The sequence below is a fragment of the Sorex araneus genome, chromosome X (genome assembly GCF_027595985.1).
Source record: "Sorex araneus isolate mSorAra2 chromosome X, mSorAra2.pri, whole genome shotgun sequence".
Classification (NCBI taxonomy): domain Eukaryota; kingdom Metazoa; phylum Chordata; class Mammalia; order Eulipotyphla; family Soricidae; genus Sorex; species Sorex araneus.
The window spans coordinates 220,531,913-220,555,689 of NC_073313.1; positions in this window are offsets into that span (position 1 = coordinate 220,531,913).

Consider the following 23,777-nt stretch of genomic DNA (forward strand, 5'->3'; position numbering starts at 1 on the left):
GCAGTTTGCTGCTTAGTGAATGGAACTAGAAGGTATTATGTTGAGGGACGTGAGCTACAGAGACACAAATACTAAACTATCTCTTTCATATGTGGAATATGATGACAAATAGTAAGGACTTAAAAAAATGGCCAGTGATAACCAACTGTGAAGGTTGGTGTATATAACTGAGTTTGGTAAGGCTGTGGGGGGAGTATTTTAGGAGTGGGAGGTAACTAGAGACTGGTGGAGAGACACTGACACTCTGGTGTTGGGTTTCATGTAACAAGACTGTATGCCTGAAACATTCCTATTAACTGTATTATAATTCATGGTGGGTTGGAGTGATAGCACAGTGGGTAAGGCATTTGCTACCTGTGGTGTATTTGATATGCCAAAAACAGTAACAACAAGTCTTACAATGGAGATGTTCCTGGTGCGAGTTTGAGCAAATGGATGAGAAATGGAATGATAGTGATACAGTGATAATTCATAGTGCCTAATTTGAAAAAAGTTAACTTAAAGAAGTTCATGATATCTAAAAAATATAATACACTATTTTTGATAGTTTTAACTTTCCTTGATTATTGGTATTTGTCAATAAATTCACTAAATTCCTCCTTTGGTTTATTAAAATCAGAACTGCTTCCAGAAATTTACAACAGGGGTCAGAGCAATAGTACAGTGGGTAGGGTGTTTGTCTTGCAGACAGTCAATAAGAATTCAATCCTCTGCATCCTATTTGGTTCCCTGAGCCTGCCAGAGTGATTTCTGAGTGCAGAGCCATGAGTAGGTCCTGAGCACCAGGGATTCCTGAGCATTTTGGCTATGGTAAAAAAACAAACAAAACAATAAAAATCAACCAAAAACAAAACTTAACAAAATTATGACAAAAGTTAAAGGATTGCATTCATCTTAAGAATTATGATACTTTTTGCAATTTTTATGTATTTTTAAAAATTGCTTAAATACTCTTAATACTTACAAATTAAAAAACTCAAAACTCATTTAGGATAATGAAACAAATTTGTACTTGCAAAATATTGCTTTTGTCCAGGCTAGCATTGATTTAACCATCTTAGTGTTAACGTTATAAAAGAGTATATTTGGAAATTAAGTGAAAGTAATTCAAAGATTAAAATCATTTTCTGAAAGGCAAATGATAATTTTTAAATTAGGAAAACGATTTTTTAAATATTTATAGCTATAAAATAAGAATTTTAAAAATATATGAATATACTTTATATGATAGAAAAGTATATATATATATCTATTACACACAGATGCACTAGACACTTAAATGTTCAAGCAAAAGTTATTGTACACCTGGTAAAGGAAGAGACTAATGTAATGAATCTGGTTGTTTCTGTCTCATAAAAATTATCACAATCCACAATTTCAACATTGCTTTGTGATGCTATTTTCTTATTTACCCTTCGTTGAATGACAATAATCTTTAAAATTATCAATTCATGTCCAAAATGTTAAGGTAGTTTATTTTGATTTTTAAAATTCTCTTATTTTAAATATCACTCGTGATAAAACAATTTCTAAGCCATTTAAGAATCCCCTTTTTTCATTTTGAAATAGGGAATACCAACGAGCTCTACCTTGAAAACCACATTTTTAAACAAGGTGCTTTAAAAACCTACATTGTACCTCTAAAACAATCATTTACATTCTTATAAACCAATGCTAATTCAATAAACTTTAAAGTGAATCCTTTTTCTTGCTCTGATTTCCTGCTCTTTTTAACATTTCTGTAGCCCAAATTCTTCAGCAGACACAAACACAACTTTAATTGTACTCAAATATGACCAGTGCTGCAATGGAAGGATAATTACTACACAACAAACTCTTCCAATAAAATAGAGGTATGGATTTTGTGAGTTTAAAAACCTATGGCCAGGGGCTGGAGTGATAGCACAGCGGGTAGGGCGTTTGCCTTGCACGCGGCCGACCCGGGTTCTAATCCCAGCATCCCATATGGTCCCCTGAGCACCGCCAGGGGTAATTCCTGAGTGAAGAGCCAGGAGTAACCCCTGTGCATTGCCGGGTGTGACCCAAAAACAAAAACAAAAACAAAAAAAAACAAACCTATGGCCAAAAGTAAGATATATATTTGCAAATATCATTCTATACTTGTCAATTTTTTTAAATTGTATGACTTTTCCCCTTATCTGGCACAAAATACTTAATATTGCTTGTTACAACATGCACTAAAACATAAAATTACTCTTGCAATAATAATATACATATAAATTTTTAGGACAAAGTTTAAATCTTATATCATGATACAGGACTAGAGAAATAAAAACTTTATCTAAATGCTTTCAGAAAAGTATTAAATTTAACATTTTTTTCTGTTTTTAAAAATGATTATTGAAAATAAAATCATAAGTGGCAAAAAAAATTATTAGCAGAAAAGGTATCATTTTAGACAAAGTGATATATGTTCTTTTCCATGGTCTCTGTAAAGATTCTTAGTAGGTTTTCTTATAAGCAAGTTTCCTTTCTGCATGAATGATTTTTGTTCTTTAAACAACTTACTGATATTTTCATTCCAAGACATTGGGGTTTTCCGTATTCCCTTCTGAAGAGGCTCCTCACCAGATATACCTTTGCACATTATTTTTGCCTTTTTATTTCTTTTTATTATGTTTTATTTTAGTTACCGAATTTGGTTTGGAGGCCACACCTGGCTGTGCTCAGGACTTCCTCATGGCTCTACCTCAGGTATCACTGCTGCTGGGTCCGTGGACCATATGGTATACAGGGGCCTGAACCCAGTTAGTGTCCAACCCACTGTAATATATTGCTCCAGACCCACTGCCTTTTTATTTCTGTACACAAGATAATTCAACTCTGCAATGTATATATCAATTTCTATTATGGCCTCTTTACTGATGATGCAAATTTAATTTAGTCCATCTGTGTTTGCGTACATATTTTAAATTATTTCCTAATTAAATCCAATTAACATTCCACTTTATACCATCTTTTCATGCGCTATAATTTTCTTTCTTTTGTGTGCACATCTCCTGAAAATGAGATTACACATAATTATAATTACAAGTTAAATATAAAATTAGCATCACAGTCCTCATAGATTTTTGCATGCTTTTTATATTTACACAGATCATTTATATGTAATAGGGAATTTTATATTAGAAGTATTTCTTATAAGATTTAACTCTGCCTCCAGCAGCTGAAAGCTTCTAGAACTCAAATGCCACCATACTCACGGCCACTCTCTATGTGCTCGGGCCAAGCCTCACCTATGAGTGAACCTATTCTTGGACACTTCATACCACACACCTCACCCATAATGCAAGAGTAGTACCACAAACACATTTGATCGGGTTCAAACTAATAGGCAATCGATCTCAGAGGGAAATACATTTTTTACAGATATTTATATATATAAAAATCACATAAGGCTCAATCTTTAACAACGTTAGTGATCTTTTATAGAAGGGCTTAATGGCCCCTGGGTGAAATATAATAATCTTCACACTCTTTCCACTAAATATACTTTTTTGTAGCATTTTCAGTGGTCTTTCATAACAAATATCACAAAATATATTATTTCAGTTCTGCTTTGGGACAGGGATTGTGGTTTGAGATGGAAACATCCAAAATATGGTGGTGGGAAGGTATAATGTTGGTGGGATTGGTGTTCAAATATTAAATGTAATCAAATATTGTGAACTACTTTATAAAATTAAAAAAAATTAACTCTGTTTGGACTGGATTCCTGAAGCATATTAAATAAATACTATGGTAAAAATTTCATTTAGAGGGTAAGAGCAAAATGCAGATAAAGAAAAAAAATATTTCCCATTGTCCTGATACAAAAAAGCAAATAGAAGCTACTCTTAAAGAAAATAGTCCTGGGGTCCAAGAAGCAGTGGGGCAGGAAGCAGAAAATCATCATACAGTCTCTATGGTGATCTGCATAACCTAGGCATCTGGGAAGAATCAGGAAGAGAGAAGGGCAGGCACTGTCAAGTTCAGCAGCCTGCTGCTCAAAGGATATCTGAGTTACTGCAATAACCTTGGAGAAAAAGCTATTGCTCTTCTCTAAAGAAGTGATGCTGTATGACCAGAATGAGGGGTTGCCAACCTCCTTCAAGCTCATGAATTCTTAGAATTCTAGAGCCTTAGCAACCGCGCAACTCCTGGCACTAGTTCAATGGGTGCTGAGGAAGACCATTTAATTTTGCTCAGTTAAGCAGATCATAGATATTTTATGAAGATTCTCTGCTTCCTGGGCAGCTATTCTGCCTCTTGCCTCCCAGGACTTTTTTTTTTTATGAAATAACTTTTATTTGCTTTTTTGTATCAGGACAGTAGCAACTATTTTCTTTTCTTATGCCATTTTGCTATTACCTTTAGCTCAGACAATGGGGGAAGAAGTCACAGTAGTTTAGCTTAGTCTATGTTGAATGCTATTTTATTGAGTTAATATGGTTAATATTGTATATATTGCTAATATTGAGTTAATATGGGCTGGACCAAAAAAAAGCACAGCTGGTAGGGTGTTTGCCTTGCACTCGGCTGACCCGGGTTCGATACCTCCATCCCTCTCGGAGAGCCCAGCAAACTACCAAGAATATCTCGCCCGCATGGCAGAGTCTGGCAAGCTCCCCGTGGCGTATTAGATATGCCAAAAACACCAAAAATAGTAACAAGAAGTCTCACAATGAAGACCTTACTGGTGCCCGCTCGAGCAAATCTATGAGCACTGTTTCGAAAACTCTTCTCTCATGCCCTTTTGCAGCCTTTAATTCAACATTATGTTTGCAGTATCTCAATATGTTTTCATTGGAATTCTCTAATCCATCGTTTTAATTTTTTATGCAACACATTTGAAAGAGATCATTTGATGATTGTATTTTTTTTCTTCTGACTAACTTCACTTAATAATACTTTCCAATTTCATCCAGGTTGTAGACTATCACTGTCACTGTTACTGTCATCCCGTTGGTCATCGATTTGCTCGAGCAGGCAGCAGTAACGTCTCCATCGTGAGACTTGTTACTGTTTTTGGCATACCGAATACACCACGAGTAGCTTGCCAGGCTCTGCTGTGGGGACGAGATACTCTCAGTAGCTTGCTAGGCTCTCAGATAAGGGCGGAGTAATTGAACCCAGGTCGGCAGTGTGAAAGGCAAACACTCTGCTGCTACGCTATCGCTCCAGCCCCCAAGTTGTAGAGAACTGAATTATTTCATCTTTTCTCATAGCCAAGTAGTCTTGCATTGCATAAATATACTTCAATTTTACTATCCACTTATTTGTCGGGCACATGAGTTGTATCCAGATGTGGACTATTATGAATTAATGCTAAAATAAATATAGGATGCATATATATTTTCAAATTTATGTTTTACTGTTCTTGGTATGGATGTACAGGAGGAAAATTTTGAGGTTACATGATAGTTCTAGTCGTAATTTTCTGGAACATTCCCACATGAATTTTTTAAAGGCTAAACCAGATAGCCATTTCATTGACAGTAAGTGTGAGTCCCTTTCATCAAATCCTTTCCAACACTGGTTGTTTCCATTCTTTTTGGTGTAGGTCACTGTCATTGATGTAATGTGGTATCTCACAGTCATTTTGATCTGCATTTCTCTGATAACCAGTGATGATGAGGATGTCTATAGCAAGTTTTTTGTCTTCTTTTAAGCAGTGTCTGCTCAGTTCTGTTCTCAATTTTTTGGTGGGGGTATTAAGTTGTTATTTGTGTTTTATATGTCTTAGAAATTAGTCCTTTGCCAGATTTATGATGTGGAAATATTTTCTCTTATACAGTAGGCTTAATTTTTATTTGGGGCATAATTTCTTTCACCATTGACAAACTTTTCAGTTTGACAGTCTCATTTGTTTATAATTTTTCCTCTTTTTTTGGTTTTTAGACCCACACTCAGATTGCTTAAGTCTTACTCCTGGCTCTGCTCTCAGAGATCACTCTTGGCTGGGCTTGGGAAATTATACGGGAGATTGGTAATGGAACCCAGGCCAACAATGTACAAGACAAGTGCACTATCTGCTGTCTTATCTCTCTGGAACCCCATTTATTTATTTCTGTTTTTAATTTATTTTCCAGAATGTGTCATTATGTGAAGGCTCCTTTGAAGACAAAATTATTGCTAATATTTTCCTCGTTGTATTTAGTGGATGATGGGTTTATTTCAAGGCCAAGCTATCACTCTTCTCAGATGACATGATATTGTATGTAGAAAAAACCCTAAAGACATCACAAAAAATCTTTTGGAAACAATAAATCTGTAACACAGCGAGTTATAAAAAGTACAGAAATCTATTGTATTATTATATATAAACAATAATGTAGAGGATAAACACATGAAAAAAGAGATCTTTTCATGAGGGTGCCAAAATCCCTCAAATATCTTTCAATTTGAGAAAAGTGCCATGTATTGAAACTAGAGCGACCACTGGAAGGAATAAAAGAAGACATAATAAAGTAGGGCCATATCCCTTTCTCATGGGTTGTAAAAATCACTATCATTAAAATTACCATTCTTCCCAAAGCATCTTACATATTTAATGGTATCCTCACCAGAATTCTCATGGAATTGTTTAGAGACATAGAACAAACACGTTTAAAATTTGTATAAAACCATAAAACTTCCAGAACAGCCAGGCAATTCTGAGAAAACAAGATGGGTTGCATCGCATTCTCTGATTTTAAAACCCGCTTTTAAAACATGATTTTAAAAACTACCCAATATTAGGCTAAGGGGCTATCAGTGCCATGGAATAGAATTGAAAGCACAGAGGTATGAATGGTCAATAACTCTAAACAAGGGGGCTTAGTGCATGAAGCGGAGCAAGAAAAGTCCCCTACAAATGTTGTTGTGAAAATTGGTTGACCTCATTGAACAAAAGAGAGAGAGAGAGAGAGAGAGAGAGGAAAAGATAAAGAAAAAGGAAAGAAATGAACAAGACACCTATCACATACAAATACAAAGAATTTCTTTAAAAAATGGACTAAAGGCATCAGTATCAGATCTGTGATCATGAAATGATTCATTTATTTTCTTTTTGTTCTTTCTGTGCATCTTTCTCTCTCTCTCTCTCTCTCTCTCTCTCTCTCTTATAGAGACCATTATTTACTTGAGGTATCTAAGAAAAAATAAATGTTACCTTGACTTTTACCAATTTTATTTCCCTCCTTCAGTAATAAATATTGTTTTTAAACGAACAAACAACCTGCAACCTCAAGAGACTCAGTATAATAATGACTTATTTACCGAAGGGTTTTCTATTAAATGCATCTTCATCTATATAGATATTATACAATGCAAATTATTGGTAAGGATCATGTTGTTCAACCAATTTTTGTTTTTATGATAAATATATAACATCAAATAAAACTATTAAAGCATGTAAATTACTTGCCTTACACATAAGGGATGCCAAGACCTTAAATACATAGAGAAGTTTTCTATTTCTCCATGTTTTTCGAATTTTAGCATAACCAATATCGTTTTTATTCTTTTATGATGACACTTGAAAATCAATAAGTAATTCAATGACAAATGTGTCTAGTCCTTGGAAAAATTGAGAATTTTATTTTTTATAGACCTATGCAAAAAGACTCGATCTACAAATACTGACAGTGGCTGTGTAAGGTTAATTCCTTCAGATATAAAAGTAACTTGGTTTTATCAGAGCACTTTCTCATTATGTGTGTTCACTGTGAAAACATACATGGCTAGAGAATAGTACTTTTAAATAATACTTTCAAACCGCTAAAATACCCAATGAAATCACAAATAATTATAAACCAACAATTCACACAAGATTGCAGCTTTAATGTATTGGCCATATTTTTATATTTATTAAGTTATAATGCTCCTCTTTATATCACTAACTTAACTTACATTACAATTACCGTTATTCTTTTATCATTTTCTTCCTCTAACAACTGAATAAGACAATATTTTCTATTTCTATATTTGATATTTCACAAAGCAGAGCGGGTAGAGCATTTGTCTTGCATGTGGCAGACCTGGATTTGATTCCTCCACCCCTCTCGGAGAGCCTGGCAAGCTACTGAGAGTATCTAGTCCACACAGCAGAGCCTGGCAAGCTATCCATGGCATATTTGATATGCCAAAAACTAAGTAGCAACAAGTGTCACAATGAAGACATTATTGGTGCCCACTCGAGCAAATCAATGAGCAACGGGGTGACAGTGACAGTGAAAGATATTTCAGATTGAGATATTCATGTACGGATGCAGTGATACATAGGTTCAAAGTTAAGTAAGATACAGAATTTGTCATAACAAGTAATTATGCAGTTGCCTATTCTGAGACAGAAAAAAATTTTTTTCTTAATTTTTCTCTGGTTCTTTAGTGCTTAACTTTTTGAATCTGGTAAAGGGGTTCTTTATGTACTGTGCTTTGAGAAATTTGAGGACTTGTTATTCTCCAGATAGTTGTCCTCCAAATCCAAAATGACCTAATGGTTTCACACTAATATCTGAAATATAGGAAAGTGTTTTTAAATGTGGAATATGAGCAGGAAAAGAAAGATGTTTAGATAAACAAGAAATTTTGAGTGTATATATGAGCATAGAAAAGGATTTTCCTTCTGGCACAGAATAGCCTAGAAATAAAACAAATATACCATTTATCTAGGGGTGACATGCATAAGCTAATAATGAGAATTAGGAGAACAACTCAACTTTTTCTTGTCTGGCTGTACATTATGTACAAAAGAAACATTTCTTTCAGACATAGGATAATTATGGCCTCTGGATCAGTACAGAAGAGTTTCTAAACATTTATTTAGAAACATCAATTAGTGACTGCAGACAGGACACAGTAAACATGAGAAATGAAGTAGCGGGGACAAAGCATGGGATTGTTTATGCCTATAAGAGGTAAACTTTGTCTTTCCGTTCCTTGGGCAGGGATAAATTATGTTTTACACTGATATACCTTCCATTTAAGTTAGAATAGAAGAGGATATTGGTGCTCTACTATCACAGAAAGTTCTCATGGGAAAAGAAAAACTTTGGCCCTGTGAATAAGAACAACCAGATAAAATGTTTGCAGTCTATTGTATTCCTCTCTGAGTCCACCCAGTTATGTCATGCAACAGGATACCACACTTGTATACAATGGCATTAGTATTCAATATAAGAAGTATTTGTTCTTTGATTATTTCAAATATATAAACAACAGGCATTTATTTGTGTTAATTTTGTTGTGTTCCTGAATGTGCACAGAATTCCTGGAAAGCAGGTTTGATCTGATATAATATATATGGATGTATATGTCAAACTGTCACCAGAACTTTTGTTTTTATTAAAATTATGAATGACAAGTTTTTTATATTGACATTACCCTGATATTTTTAATGTCTCAGTTATTTAATTTTCTTTTACAAATGCTTAATTTTTGAATTAAAGTATTTTATCAAAGTAGCAATAGTTAAAAATTATTAGCTTTTATGTTAAGAAGACTGTCAAGACAAAATAAGAAGAAATCAAAAAGTAAATGTTATTGAAAAGCTGTATTAATTTGATGTATAAATGCCATATAATTCAAGCTGCTTATATAATATTGATGGGCTACTTTAAGAAATAAACAATTTTAATTTAAGCTCCTGGTTTTTTGAACATACCTGTAAATTGACACAGTAAGGCCTTTTATCCTGAACCAGTTTTCTCTTTAATTTTAATGTAAAACTGTTAGTAAAGCAAAAGCTTTACTTAAGTGCTGGAGAAGTAGTGAGTGGCCAACCACTTAGCTGCATGCAGCTGATCTAAGTTTCATGTTAGGTAAAACACAATACAGGGAGCACCAACTCCTAAGCAGAGAGCAAGGAACAGTCACCAAGCACCATCAGGTATGGCCCCAAAACCCGCCAAAAATTAAAATTAAATAATTGATTTTAGTTTACAGACATATAAACAACTATCCCTGTGCACATTACTATCCCTCTCTGAGAGCCTGGCAAGCTACGGAGAGCATCCTGCTCACATGGCAGAGCCTGGCAAGCTCCCCATGGCATATTTGATATGCCAAACACAGTAACAAGTCTCACAATGGAGATGTTACTGGTGCCCGCTCGAGCAAATTGATGAACAATGGGATGACAGTGCTACAGTACACATTACTATGCTTATCTCTAAATGTCTAGTTTACGTCCATCAGTATACAATTGAGCCTTCTTACACATTTTGCCCACTTCTTTCCACCTTACCCTTGGTAACTATTATTTTATCATTACAGTCTTGTTCTGTTTCATTCACTCATTTGCTATGTTTCTTTATCAACCACATTTGAGTAAAGCCTGATCTTGATCTGGGCTTTTCTCTTTTCTCTTTATTTAACTTAGTAAATATTCTTTTAGGTCCATTGACATTGTTGCAAATAACTGTATGAGATCTTTTACAATCCATTAATATATTACCATATCCTTATCAACTCATATATTGTTGAGGGTTAAGTTGTTTTCAACCCTTCATTACTGTGAATTATGCTGTGATGAACAAAAAAATGCATACACATGTGTGTGTGTGAGTATGTGTGTGTGTGTAGCCACACACTTTTTTTTTTACATTATTTGAATTAAAAAACCTGCAGTGAGATGGTTGGACCATATGGTACTTTCATGAACTTTTTGAAATTTGTGTTAGATGCTTAAAATGAATTGTTGTTTCAGTTTTTAATTGTCATTAAGTTTTTAGTTAATTGTCATTACAATTATCAATAGGGCTGGAGCAATAGCACAGTGGGTAGGGCGTTTGTCTTGCATGAGGCCAACCTGGATTTGATTCCTCCGTCAGTCTCAAGAGCTACCAAGAGTATCCCATCTGCACGGCACAGCCTGGCAAGCTACCATGAAGTATTCAATGTGCCCAAAACAGTAACAACAAGTTTCTCAGTGGAGATGTTACTGGTGCCTGCTCAAGGAAATTGATGAACAATGGGATGACAGTGCTACAGTGCTACAATTGTCAAACTTAATTGTCATTAAGTGTTTAGTTAATATTTTTATTTAAAGAAGTTATGTTTTAGTTAATATTGGAAAGTATAACTGTGGGATGATGTATGCATGCAATGATCCAGAAGGAAGCTGTCACATAACTTGTTAATGTTAATCTCCATGTACACCTTTGTTTTTTCTTAAAACTGAATCTGTTATACATTTCATTATTTCTATCATTGACTTCTCTAATTTCTTTGTAACTTTCTCTAACTTGTAAATTTTATTTACTTATAATTTTGAAATCAATCTCTTTAAAACATGCTACTTACAGTTCATTCTTTTAAATGACAATTTGGTTTATGTATCTATTGCTGTCTTTACACACTAAATTGACACCTTATATAACATATCTATGCCCAATCATACATATCATTGACCAGTGCCACTTTTCACACCAGGCATAACAGAAATGATCATTCATTTAAAAAATTTCTTGTGCTATGCTCAAATAACTGTTGTGGAATGTATCTGTGTATTTACTGATATTCCTGATGGTCATATATTTCCCTGTCTGGCTCTAAAGGAACCCACGAAGGTAGAGAAATTGTTCCTTATGTCCCCACTCAAGCTTTGATTATTTGATAAAAATAGAAGAGAAATAGGCATCACAAGTTCAGTCTTGGTGATACTAAATTTAGGCAGCAGTGTGACTTCTGAATCTTAATATCTGTCAGGAAATTGTAAATATGGATCCAAATTTCTGAAATGATTCTGTAACGTTGTCAAGAAAGTGAAAGTGTTACTGTATGGGTCCCTATAAAAGTAAAAAAAGTGAGTAATTGGAAAATGAGGAATAAGAATAAGACAGGAAAACATGAGTTTTTAAGGAATGCTGGAGGAAATAAGAGTGACACATCTCATACCAAACCAAAAAGATGTAAAAAAGTACTTTCTCAGAAGAAGGAACTGCTAGAATCCAAAATGCTGCTGTTTGAATGACACCATAAATATGAATAAGTGAAAGGAGAAATGGGACTAAATGTGTTCACTGCATTTTGAACCCTGTGAACTGAAACTTGAGTGAAAGTAGTTTATTTGATATGAAAAAAAGCCAGACTTGAAAAGCATAGTATGAATGGGGAAGGAACCTATAGACAATGCACATTTAAAATTCAATATGCTAGACTATAATGGGAGGAAACAAATGGGAATACAGATCTAGGAAATTATAAAACAGAGGCTGTTTTTTTATGAGAAACAGTTGAGGGCTTTATGCATAGGAAATATAGACAATAAGGGAAAAAAAGACAAAATACTCACAAAAACGTGTAAAAATAATGAGAGTAGTTGCAGTGGAGAACTCAAAAGCTGGGGCATATGCTTAGCATGCAAGCGTATTGGCTCAGTCTCAAGAGCCATGTAATCCCTTTTCGGTCACCACTAGGTGTGGAGAAAAATAAAAAGAAAGAAGAGTGAAAGGCAAAAGATATTTTTACAAGAGAATGAGAACCTCTCCAGGAATATTATTTGAACACAAAAGGAGTATAAGGCAATGAGTGCACTTGAAACTTTGCTATCAGACAGACTGATTGAACCTGATTGGAGGACAGGTTTTCACAATAGAGGCAAATTTTTCCAGCCCTGTGTTTACAGAATTATCAGTGTGACTCAGTTTCTTTGGAGGTTGGAATGGAGAGTTACAAAAAAAGTGTGTTCTGTGGGATTCACTGAAGGCAGCATTTTCTAATGGGTTGCAGACTTAGAGGCAATATTTGTGGTAAAACTAGCATTCCAGAAGGCACAGTTTAAAAAAATGAGAGGGAGTTGACTTGTTAATAGCAGTTACTTCTGTTAAAGTTTTACTCTATGGAGCATCATGCCCAAGTTCAGAAACCTTGGTGGCCTCTGTCTTTAATCACTTCAAGAAGTAGCCTGCTTCCTTCTCCTACTAAGCATGTTTTCTTGTGCTTTTCTGTTGCTTATGTTATTTTCCACGGTCCTTCCTATTGCTTTCTCATTGAATTTTCTTATCTATTTTTACATTTGTTTCCTTATGATAGAGAAGGCCTCAGTCCTCCAAGTTGTTTCAGTAGCTGGCTACTTTATACTTCTTCCACTGAAAGCATTTCTGGGGTGGGAGGGTGATGTATGTGTGTGGGGGGGAGGGGAAGTAAGTGTTTAAGTGTTTCTACAAGGAAATAAAGGTGTGAATGGAAATAGTGATTTAAACATCACTTGACTTTTATCTTCTGTGACTTTCCTGAATATCAGTGATATTTCAATAACTTCATCCTAAATTTAAGAGACTTGTTTTTTCCCTGATTTCTAGGTATCCTTTAGTAAATTAATGGTTTAAATTACAGTGAAAACTTAAAAATTAAAAGGGCGTGGATCCCTAGTAAACACTGAGAAAATATGAGCTTAACGTCATTGCAAGACAGAAATATTCTCTGTACGAAATAAACAAGAGCTGTTCTGTAGCATGTAAAATAAAGTATCTTATATAAAAATAGCAGTAGATCTTATAGCATCATAAGCATAAAATAAGTACATTAGGGATATTGAGTGAGAAAAGTTGACATCAATTAAAATAATGAAAATAGTTAACTTGTCCAAGTAGATATTTTATATTACTTTTCTAGGAAGGCTCAGTAAAGTAATTTTATGTGATTATATTGTCTTTCCCAGGGCATGAATCTTTTGCTTTTGTTTGCAAAGATTTTACCATTGTTTATCATGGGTGATATAGGACCAGATTCTTTTGTGTACAAATAATAAATCAATTCTCTAGTAATATATATATAATCATCTGAAAATATCTAAAATTGTAAGAGTCACCAAATTCCACAGTTATATAATGTATCAGTAGAAAAAAATTAAAAGATAGAAAAATAATTCCACCCTTCTTATCTCTTCCACTGCAATCCCTCATAGATTCTTGTCTCCCTAGAGAATTGTACTCTGAATTGTTTATTTTTCCTAAATGTTTAGTAAAGTATGATGAGGTAATGACTTCTCAACAACTGTTTGTTGAACAAATGAATGAAGATGGAACAAATTGTTCCAATTTCATTTGGACAGTTTCAGGATAGACCTTTTAGAAATGAACAAGATTTCACTGAGTTTGAAAAAATCTTAACTAAAACAGTCTCAGTTTTCAAGTTTAATTTGAAAATTCAAATTGCATGACTTAAAAGTTGCTAAATACCTAACTTTGAATTTATTGCTTCATTAAAAAGTACTATATGTAGTGTTTATATGAGACAAATATCTCTGTCACGAACACTTTTTATGTTAGAATTAGAATGTTAAAACTGAAATAGGTAAAAATGGTCTTATAAAGAAAAAGATTGCTGATGAGTAAGGTAATATATAGTTGTAAAGTAAGGTAATAGACAGTCCTTAGATTACTAGTACCGTATGAAAAATAAAGCCACACCAGAGATTATGTTTTCTTTCATTCTTTGCAGTTTCTATTTTTTTTAATTTATTGTTGCCCTCTTTAGACCTATAAAAATATTCAGATAAAGTAGAATGAAATTAATGAACTTAACAGTTTTATAGAATTTTGCTAGCTAGAATTTCTTTGGTGTAGTCTGTTAAGTTTCAGAATTGTTGAAGTGTTAGCAGTCGAACAGGAAAGGATAAATTTTACCACATTAAATTAAAAATAGAAACTTTATAAATTACTTTTCAGATTATTTTTGTTGCTATTAATCATGAACCCTTGAAATATACTTGGAATAAACTCTCTCTTAGGTAAACATACCTCAAAATACATTTTTAGTTCCTTAATAAAGCATTTATATATGTAAATGTTGGGCAAGCAAATTAAGCAAAAATGTTTACATCAGATGTGATTTGTTTTATGAGTAATAAAGACACTTTTCCTTTTTAACTGATAACCATTAGTTGTCAATAATATAGAATTACTGGGGTATAACTTAACTCCTCTATATGTTGAACTCCCCATATGTGAAATGACCGTTTTATATGTGCATAAGACCTACCACACCCACCACCGATGTTCTGGTGCAATCCTAACGCCCCAACGAACCCATTACAAAATTCTTCCCTTCTATTTCACCTTTACTCTGGCAACCACCATAGTTCATCAACTCTGAAAGTTGGTGAAAAGTCCTAACAAGGGGATAATATTTTTTTTGTTTTTATGCCATTTTTTTCTTTGGTTATTTATTTTCCATATTTGAAATTAAACCATCTGTAATGAGGTCTTTTACTTTTTTTATCTATTTTATTAACCATAATAACCTCAAATTCTACCTGTTCTGTTCCACGTGGCACAATTTCATCTTTTTAAATGGCAGAGTAGTATTCCATTGAGCTTATATCACATTTTCTTTTTCCAGTCCTCTATAAATGCAATAGTGGGATTGAACTGAGGTCCTATACATTGCTGTGCTAGCAATGTTTCTGGTAGTTTCCATTATTATATATATATATATATATATAAATTCACTCACAAATAAATTTTGGAAGAGAGTAATATGCTGCAGAGATGCCTTCTTATGTCACACCAGGATGATTTCTTCCAGGGTTCCTCAGAGGTAAACAGGTGAGATCCTCTGCTTGCCCTGACAGAACTCCAGCTGCTGCAAACTCCAAAAACCAATATCCACCATGCTCATGGCCAATTTTCAAAGGCTCAGAATGAGCCCTTCATGCATGAGAATTAATCCACTGAAAAACCCCAGTACGCAGGTTTTGTGACTGAAACCTCCAGTCTCTCACAAAGTTAGGAATGGCACCCTTCCCCCATCTCCCTGTGCTTTTGAGTGCCTGGCGATCATACCGACAAACTGCCTCTGGGCATCGTCTAAGCTCATTAATGGCCATAATACAGATACTCACAAATAATTTTCAGAAGAGAGTAACATGCTGCATAGATGCCTCCGACCCCCAAATCACCATTCATTTAAGAATTTAACTCCAGCTCTAGCACCCATTTAAAATTTTAGAATTCCTGGGATGTGAGGCCATAAAAGCAGCTGTTGGATATCTCATTCTTTATATATATGTATATGATATATAAAGCACACAAGGCTTTCTCATAAAGGGGCTTAATGGCTCCAAGGTGAGATACAATAATTTTCACCCAATTTTCTCTAAAATCTTTTTGGATCATTTTTAGTGGATTATTCATAACAAGAAATATAAAATAAATCATTTAGCATCTACTTTTGGGCCAGGCTTGGGTGGTGGTGGGAAAATTCAAAATAATGGTGGTGGAAAGGTGTAATGGTGGTGGGATTGGTGTTGAAATATTGAATGCAATAAATCATTGTGAACTAAAATTTTAAAAAAGATGTGTAACTAAAATTTTGTAAAACTAAAATTTTAAAAAAGATGTATAAAGATACAGACTGTTGTGAGACTTCTAGAAAAACAATGCTGAATTGATTTTAATATTGGTGACAAAAACCACCAGTATATTTTGTTAGTAAGAGATAGGAAATATTTTGACAACGATAAATGTTAAGGGCAATGGGATTCCTGGGTAACAGAGGTGAGTATACTGTTGATTAGTGTGATATTGAAATTATGTACAAGGAAAATCATAATTAAAATTATTATAAGTCACAGTATTCAAATCAAGTTTTTAAGTAAAAAAAAGAACAAGGTAAAAGTAGAGACTTTAAAAAAGTCAGTTAAGATCCAGTTAATCTCACAATAGACACAGTGGATCTAAAGATGTAAAATAGTTCTTATATATATCACCTATATGTAGTATTTGTTTTTTTGCAAACACATTTAGCAGTGAATACAATACCCACTGTCCTCTCAGTATGTAAAGTGAGAGGTGGAATAAGAGGAGAGATCACATATAAAACTTTGAAATAATCCTCCCTATATGATGAATATCAGACCAAAACAAATTGTTTCCCCTTGTGGAATTTCAGATGCTAATGGCATAAAAAACCTATAAGATGAATATATAAAAATAGTCACATTTCAATTTTAATCAGTTATTTGAAATACAAATTATCATACTGACAAGATCAAAATATTAAAAACTTACATTAATATTTTACAAAATTAATCAAATTGTAGATGCTTTTCTGAGTACAACTCTGCTGAAAAAACAATAATATAAACTGATTTGTTGCTATGCACTGTTTCTCTTATTATCATAATGCCAACTCTTGCATTCTAAACAGTATAAGCAACAAAAGCTCATCATGCTAAGGTACTAAGCAAGGCGCTTGAATAGCCTAACTGTATCTATTTAGTTTTATTTTCTAGTTTGCTATTCTACGGATGTTCTCAGATTTATATAATAGAAATTTATATATGTGCAAATCTGTAGTTTGTATATTTTTATAGAAAAATACATATTCAAAGTACTTTCATACATATATTGCATTTTTTAAGTGTTATTATTAAGTGAGGTATTGGGCCCACACCTGGCAGTGTTCATTAACTGCTCCTGGTTCCATAGTCAGGGATCACTCCTGGCAGAGCTCAGGGAACCACAATGATTCAGGGGATTAAATCACAATCAGTTACATCCAAGCAAATGTTGTAATCTCAGAACTAACACTCTGGCCCCATATTTCATCTGCAATACAGATTTTGAAGTAGGTATTTTTCTTTCTGCCTTCCCAGTGCTGGAACTAATATGCATCCACACATCCTTCTCAATTTTCCCATATATATTTAATAGTTTTCCAAGAGCACGAGGGTATCAAGTAAAAATGAAAATAAATTCCAGATTTTCTCAAGTCTAGACTATGTATTTACTGAAGAAAATCGAGAGGCAGGTAAAGAGTTTCCTGATGCTTTTATCCATAGAAATATATTCTTCTATGAATTGTAAATTATAAATACCAGAGATACTTCAAGGACCTTACCCACTCATTTTTACAGACAAACTGTTAGAAAAAGTTTGCAAAATATTACAAATATATACCAAGTGAACCAGAGAGATAGCTCAACAAGCTAGCGTCCATACCTTGCATGCAGAGAGCTGGGGTTGGTACCTGATACAGCATGGCTCCAGAGTACCACTTAAAGCTACACCAAAGCATTGAATTAGGTAGCATCTGTGAAGTATCCCCAGGTGAAGTATCCCCTATAGAAGTATCCCCTATAGAAGAAAGGTAGCATCTGTGAAGTATCCCCTATAGAAGAAAAGATAAGAAAATGAAATCTACACCAAGAAGCAAAAATTTCTTTTACTCATCTTGTACATAAAATTCTAAAAAATATGTTATTTATTATTCAATTATTCTGCTGTATAGCATCTCTAAAATGGCAACTATAGTATACTTTAATAATATGTTCTTCCTGAATGTTGTTTCTTACACTTTATCTATAGTTTTATTATTATTGCCAATATTTTGACCCTCTTTACCAATGAAGAATTTGAGTGGCACTAAAGAGTTAAAAAATAAAAACAAATTTAGATAAATTTTGTAGTTCACTATGCAGGATGTCAACAGTGATTTCTAATTCCCCTTTCCCTTCCCCCTAAAGTAGTAACAAGAAACTAAGGCAAACATAGGAGTAAAATTTACTAGAAGAACACAGCTGGTATTTGTTAGCAGTATTCATGGGTCACATTAAAGTCAGTGGGAAAAATAGGGGAGTGGGAAAATTTCCATTTTTTTCCAGATGGCTTCTGTAGCTTAGCCTGTCAGAATTATAGCTTGCTGATGGAAGTAGAATGTATATATTGAGAGTTTACCAAAGCTTTGAGTGGATATTAAGATGATTCTTAAAATTTATTCCATTCTTTGCATCCTTTATCAAGGAGGCAGTGAACAATGTTGGAAATAATGTAGACTTTTAGCACAAAAATCCTTAGGTTTGATACTGTCTGTGTGGTTTTTATGAAGTGTTTTAACACCTTTTAATTTGGACCAGGGAGATTGCTCAGAGGAGTGCATGTTTTTATGTAGGTGTCCCAGTTCTCACTTTAAAGCATCACCAGAAAGAGCCCTGACAGAAATAGTACTGACAGGAGCACCAAGTGGCTCCCAGTCTCAACATGTTAGACGTGAGCTCCAAATATCCTCCAAATAAATTTTTAATATAAGGCATCTTAATCCATGAAATGAGAGGTAGAAAATAAAACAAATTTTAAAAAAGGAAATATATGTGCAAACAAGTAGTTGTGAAAATGTAAACTAAGTATTCCTTAAACTTTAATTTCATAAATGTTGCATACATATATACATATATACAATGTGAACACTTATCAAGGATGAGTCTCTTTCTGATAATAGTTGAGTAGAAGATTGGCCTGTGGAAGATGGTGGCCACCGAGCCACCAGAAGGAATAGGTGGAGGGAAGGCACCTTTTCCCACCTAGGATGGCCCTGCGCCAGTATATACCTGGTTTTTACATTATCCTAAGAACAATGACTTTGATTGGAGATGAGGAGATAAATGAGAGAGTCTCTTGCCCCTGCACCTGGCTGTCTTCACCAGGGCCTTTCGGAGGGGGGCGGGTTGAGTTTCCCTCCCCACCTCGAGTAAAGCCCGAGCAGCCAAAGACCTCAGGAACTCAGCCACAGCCATGCTCAGAACCACTCTCCACATGTTCCGATGAGCCTCATGCGTGAAGGAATCAGCAGAGGAGCCCAGGTGTGTGGGACCTGGGACTGAGATCTCCAAGCCTGCTTGGATTGGGACTGGGCCTCCTCCGCCTAGATACCCCATTTTCCAGTAGCTTGGCAGCCACACTCACAAACTGTCCCCTGCAGCTGTGTAATTCCATCAACGGCCAAGATCTAGAGACTATAAAACAAAGCTCCTGGAAGTGTGTGGCTACAAATGTGGCCATGCAACCTCTTATAGCCTAGTTCTCCCTCTCAGAGAACCTGGCAAGGTACCGAGAAGATCCTGCCAGCATGACAGAGCCTGGCAAGCTCTCTGTGGCATATTTGATATGCCAAATACAGTAACAATGGTGGGTCTCATTCCCCTTACCTTGAAAGAGCCTCCAATGCAGCACAGCTGGGAAGAATGAGTAAAGAGAAAAAGAGAGGCTGCTAAAATCTCAGGGCTAGGACAAATGGAGATGTTACTGGCATCCACTTGAGCAAATCAATGATCAACAGGATGACAGTGATACAGTGATAACGTGAGTAGCAGATGAAGGCCTACCATAAATAATTTAAAAGTTGGAAAACTAAATATATGGAATAATTATTTGCAGATTTTAAAGAGAATTATAAAGCTGCAATAACAAAAGTAAAGGAAATAAATGGCATGAATTCAATTTTAGTTAGACTTCTCCTGAGCGTTTCTGTGCTAGTACAGAGTCTTATAGTCGTAACATGACAGACAAAATGGATAGTGGTTTTTTTTGACTATCAAAGTGACTGGAATAAAGAAATGTCAGAGTCAAGGAAATTTTGCAGAGATATTTGATTTTGAGAGCAGGAAGTTTCCTACCACCGGTTTTGCAACTTGCTCCAAGTATGTAAATTAATCACTTATAATGAAAGACATCTACTGGAACAATCTATAGTGTAGCTATGTAGACAATTATTCTTTTTTGAATTTGCTACATATGTATGCTAGTAATCTTCACTAATGTAAATATACAAAAATTAAAAGAGCAAGAGCATAGTGGATAGGATGCTTGTGTTGTATGCATCTGACCTAGCTTCCATACCTGTCACTCATAAGGTACCCCAAGCCCACCAGGAGAGATCCCTGAGCTCAGAGCTAGAAGTTAGCCCCAAGCATAGCCAAAAAATTCACAAATTATCATTCAAACTGTTGTGCTTGCTTTCAATATAAATATAAAAGCAGAACATTTCACCTAACATTTATATCCTGATCTTTTTGTTCTGTACTTTAATAAAACTATAACAGAGGGCTGGAGCAATAGTGAGTCGGGCATTTGCCTTGCATATGGCCAACCTGGATTCGATCCCGAGCATCCCATACGATCCCCTGAGCACTGCCAGGAGTAATTCCTGAGTGCAAAGCCAGGAGTAACCCCTGTGCACGTTGGGTATGACCCCCCAACCCCCCCCAAAAAAAAGCTATAACAGTTTAAGACCACAGAAAATATCAAAACAAATAAATAAAATAACAAAACAATAGCAAAGCAAAAAATTATGTAAAATAATAATGAATAACATGCTACAAGAAACAAAATCTATGGGTTCAAACCCAGTTCAACCTTTATTAGCTGCATAATTTTGGGTTATTTACTTAATTTTCCTACTTTAACTTTTATAACATTCTCCATCCCTCTTGGAGAGCCCAGCAAGCTACCAAGAGTATCCTGCCCACATGGGAGAGCCTGGCAAGCTCCTCGTGGTGTATACTATATTCCAAATGCAGTAACAAAAACAGGTCTCATTTCCCTGACCCTGAAAGAGCCTCTAATAGTTGGGAAAGATGAGTAAGGAGAGGCTGCTAAAATCTTAGGGCTGGGATGAATGGAGACGTTACTGGTGCCCGCTTGAGCAAATCAATGAACAACAGGATGACAGTGACAGTGATATAGTGAACTTTTATTATGTAAAAGGAAAATAATATGCTGCTTTCCTTATAGGTTATGTACTTTATAATTTAATGGCAAGGAATTTACTGGCATTAGTTAAATATCAATAAAAAATTTTAAAATATATAATATTTAGTTTTGTAAAATATTTATATTATATTTACTTTAGACATCTCTTTCAATTTTAACCCCTTTTCTAATCCTAGAATTAGCAGAAAACTTGGTTATAATCATTCTCATCTTTATTGTTCTGTTATATTTTGTAATTATAAACTATAATTTATACATAATATTGCTTTATACACTAAATTTAAAATGTAATATATTTATTAATCAAGATATTAATTTTTCAAAATGTGTGTTATTTAAGTTACTTTTAATAAAATTTGTGCAATTATATCTTTCATCGGGCAACAAACAGCTCAGGATTTTATAGTTAAGTGTATCAGATACAATATCAAATAAATAAGCAGCTTTACATTATTTCTCAGAGGACATATCTTTCATCTGCTAAGTGTCTACAGTTATAAAATAAACTCTAAACACAAAGGTGTCACAAGTAACAATGGCATAAGTAGACTAAAACTGCAAATAGATGCTTTTGAAGTAATGTTAAGCAATTGATGTTGATTGATTCCTGTCAAATTGATAGACTTGGTTTTAGAGATGCACATAGAGAAGTAGTGAGAAATTATATATTGCGATTTGAGGGGGTTAAGGTCAGTAATACACTATTATGATATTGGCAGGGGGGTTGGAGTGGTCTTTTTTGAACTCAACTGTTCCCAGGATTTACTCTTTCTATGTTCAGTGTCATTTTAGTGGCACTGGGGACGGACTTTCAGGAGATTTAATACTTAGTGTAGTAGCTCTCTGGTCCCACCTACTATTATGCTCTTAAGTAATCACTTAGTGAGGGAAATGAGAGAAAAAGAAGGAAAAGAAGGGTGGGAGAGAAGGGGGGGAGAGAGAGACAGAGAGAGACAGAAAGAGACAGAGAGAGACAGAGAGAGACAGAGAAAGAGACAAAGAGAGAGAGAAACTGAGAAACGTCTTTAGTTAGACTATGCAGACATGTCTTAGCAAAAGGAGCTTCTGTTTACTAGTGTTGTTCAAGAATGCAAGAGATAATTATCATGGGAGCAAAGAAAACAGTGCCTGAATAGCGCATCCCTTTGACTTGTTGAATCCCTTAGGGCTTTCTTGTTCTCTCATGAGAATTTGCTTCTGTGTTCAGTGTTAAAAGGTGATGCTATAGCATTTGTAATACTAGAAACATGAATTTAACACTGAACTCTCATGTAATCTTAAAAAAAGTCTAATGGAAAATTTTATGTTTCAACCTCTAAGATTATCTTATACAATCACTTTTCATTTTGCTTCTCTACTTAGTCACAAGCATTTGATAGGTGATTTTTCATGCCTGAAAAATAGCTGCTAAATAAGGTTTTATAAATCAAAACAATAAAATCTTCCAGTTAACAAAGACATTTTTCTCATCTGTGAAAAATCGATGGCTACCCATTGTGTAGTAACTTACAGTCTTAAATAAAGTTATTTAAATTTTCTTTATTTCATAAGTTAGTTCACAATATTTGATTACATTTAATATTTAAACACTAATCCAACTATCATGACACCTTCCCACCACCAAATTTGGGATGTTTCTATTCCAAACCTCAATCCTTGTCCCAAAACACAACTGAAAGAATATATTTTGTGTATTGTCTGTTATGAAGAACTGCTGAACATGCTTACAAAAAAGTGTTCATATAGGAAATAGTGTGAAGATTGTTCTAGTTTTGCAGGAGCCATTAAGACATTCTATAGAATATCACTAATATATTGTTAAAGTTTGGATGATGTGAGCCTTGATATATGTATCTAAAAATATGTATATATGCATATATATATATATTTCCCTCTATGATTTGTTGCCTACTGTCTGAACCCCATCAATATGGTGTGGTAATGATGGAGAATGGGTAGGAAGTGTCTTATGATGTGTCCAGGAATATGTTTACTTAAATGTGAGGCTCCGACTGAGCGGGTGGGGAGCGGCCTGGAGCATGGCATCGGTTGGGTTGTGGAAGCCAGCTGCTGGGGCTGGGTTCCTTGGGGTGGGGAAGGCTCTCACTCGCCCTCCTCTGGGGTGCCCCAAGTGAAAACAGCCTGGCATGGAGTTTGGTGGCATGGTTATGGGGGCCTATGCTCCCTTCTGAGAGAAGCAGCTGTGAGTTCTGGACAGTGGCCGATGACAAGATTATCTGGTGTTGGTAGAAGGTGGCTTATGGGCTTATGGTCGTGACCGCTGTGTCACCGGAGACTTGG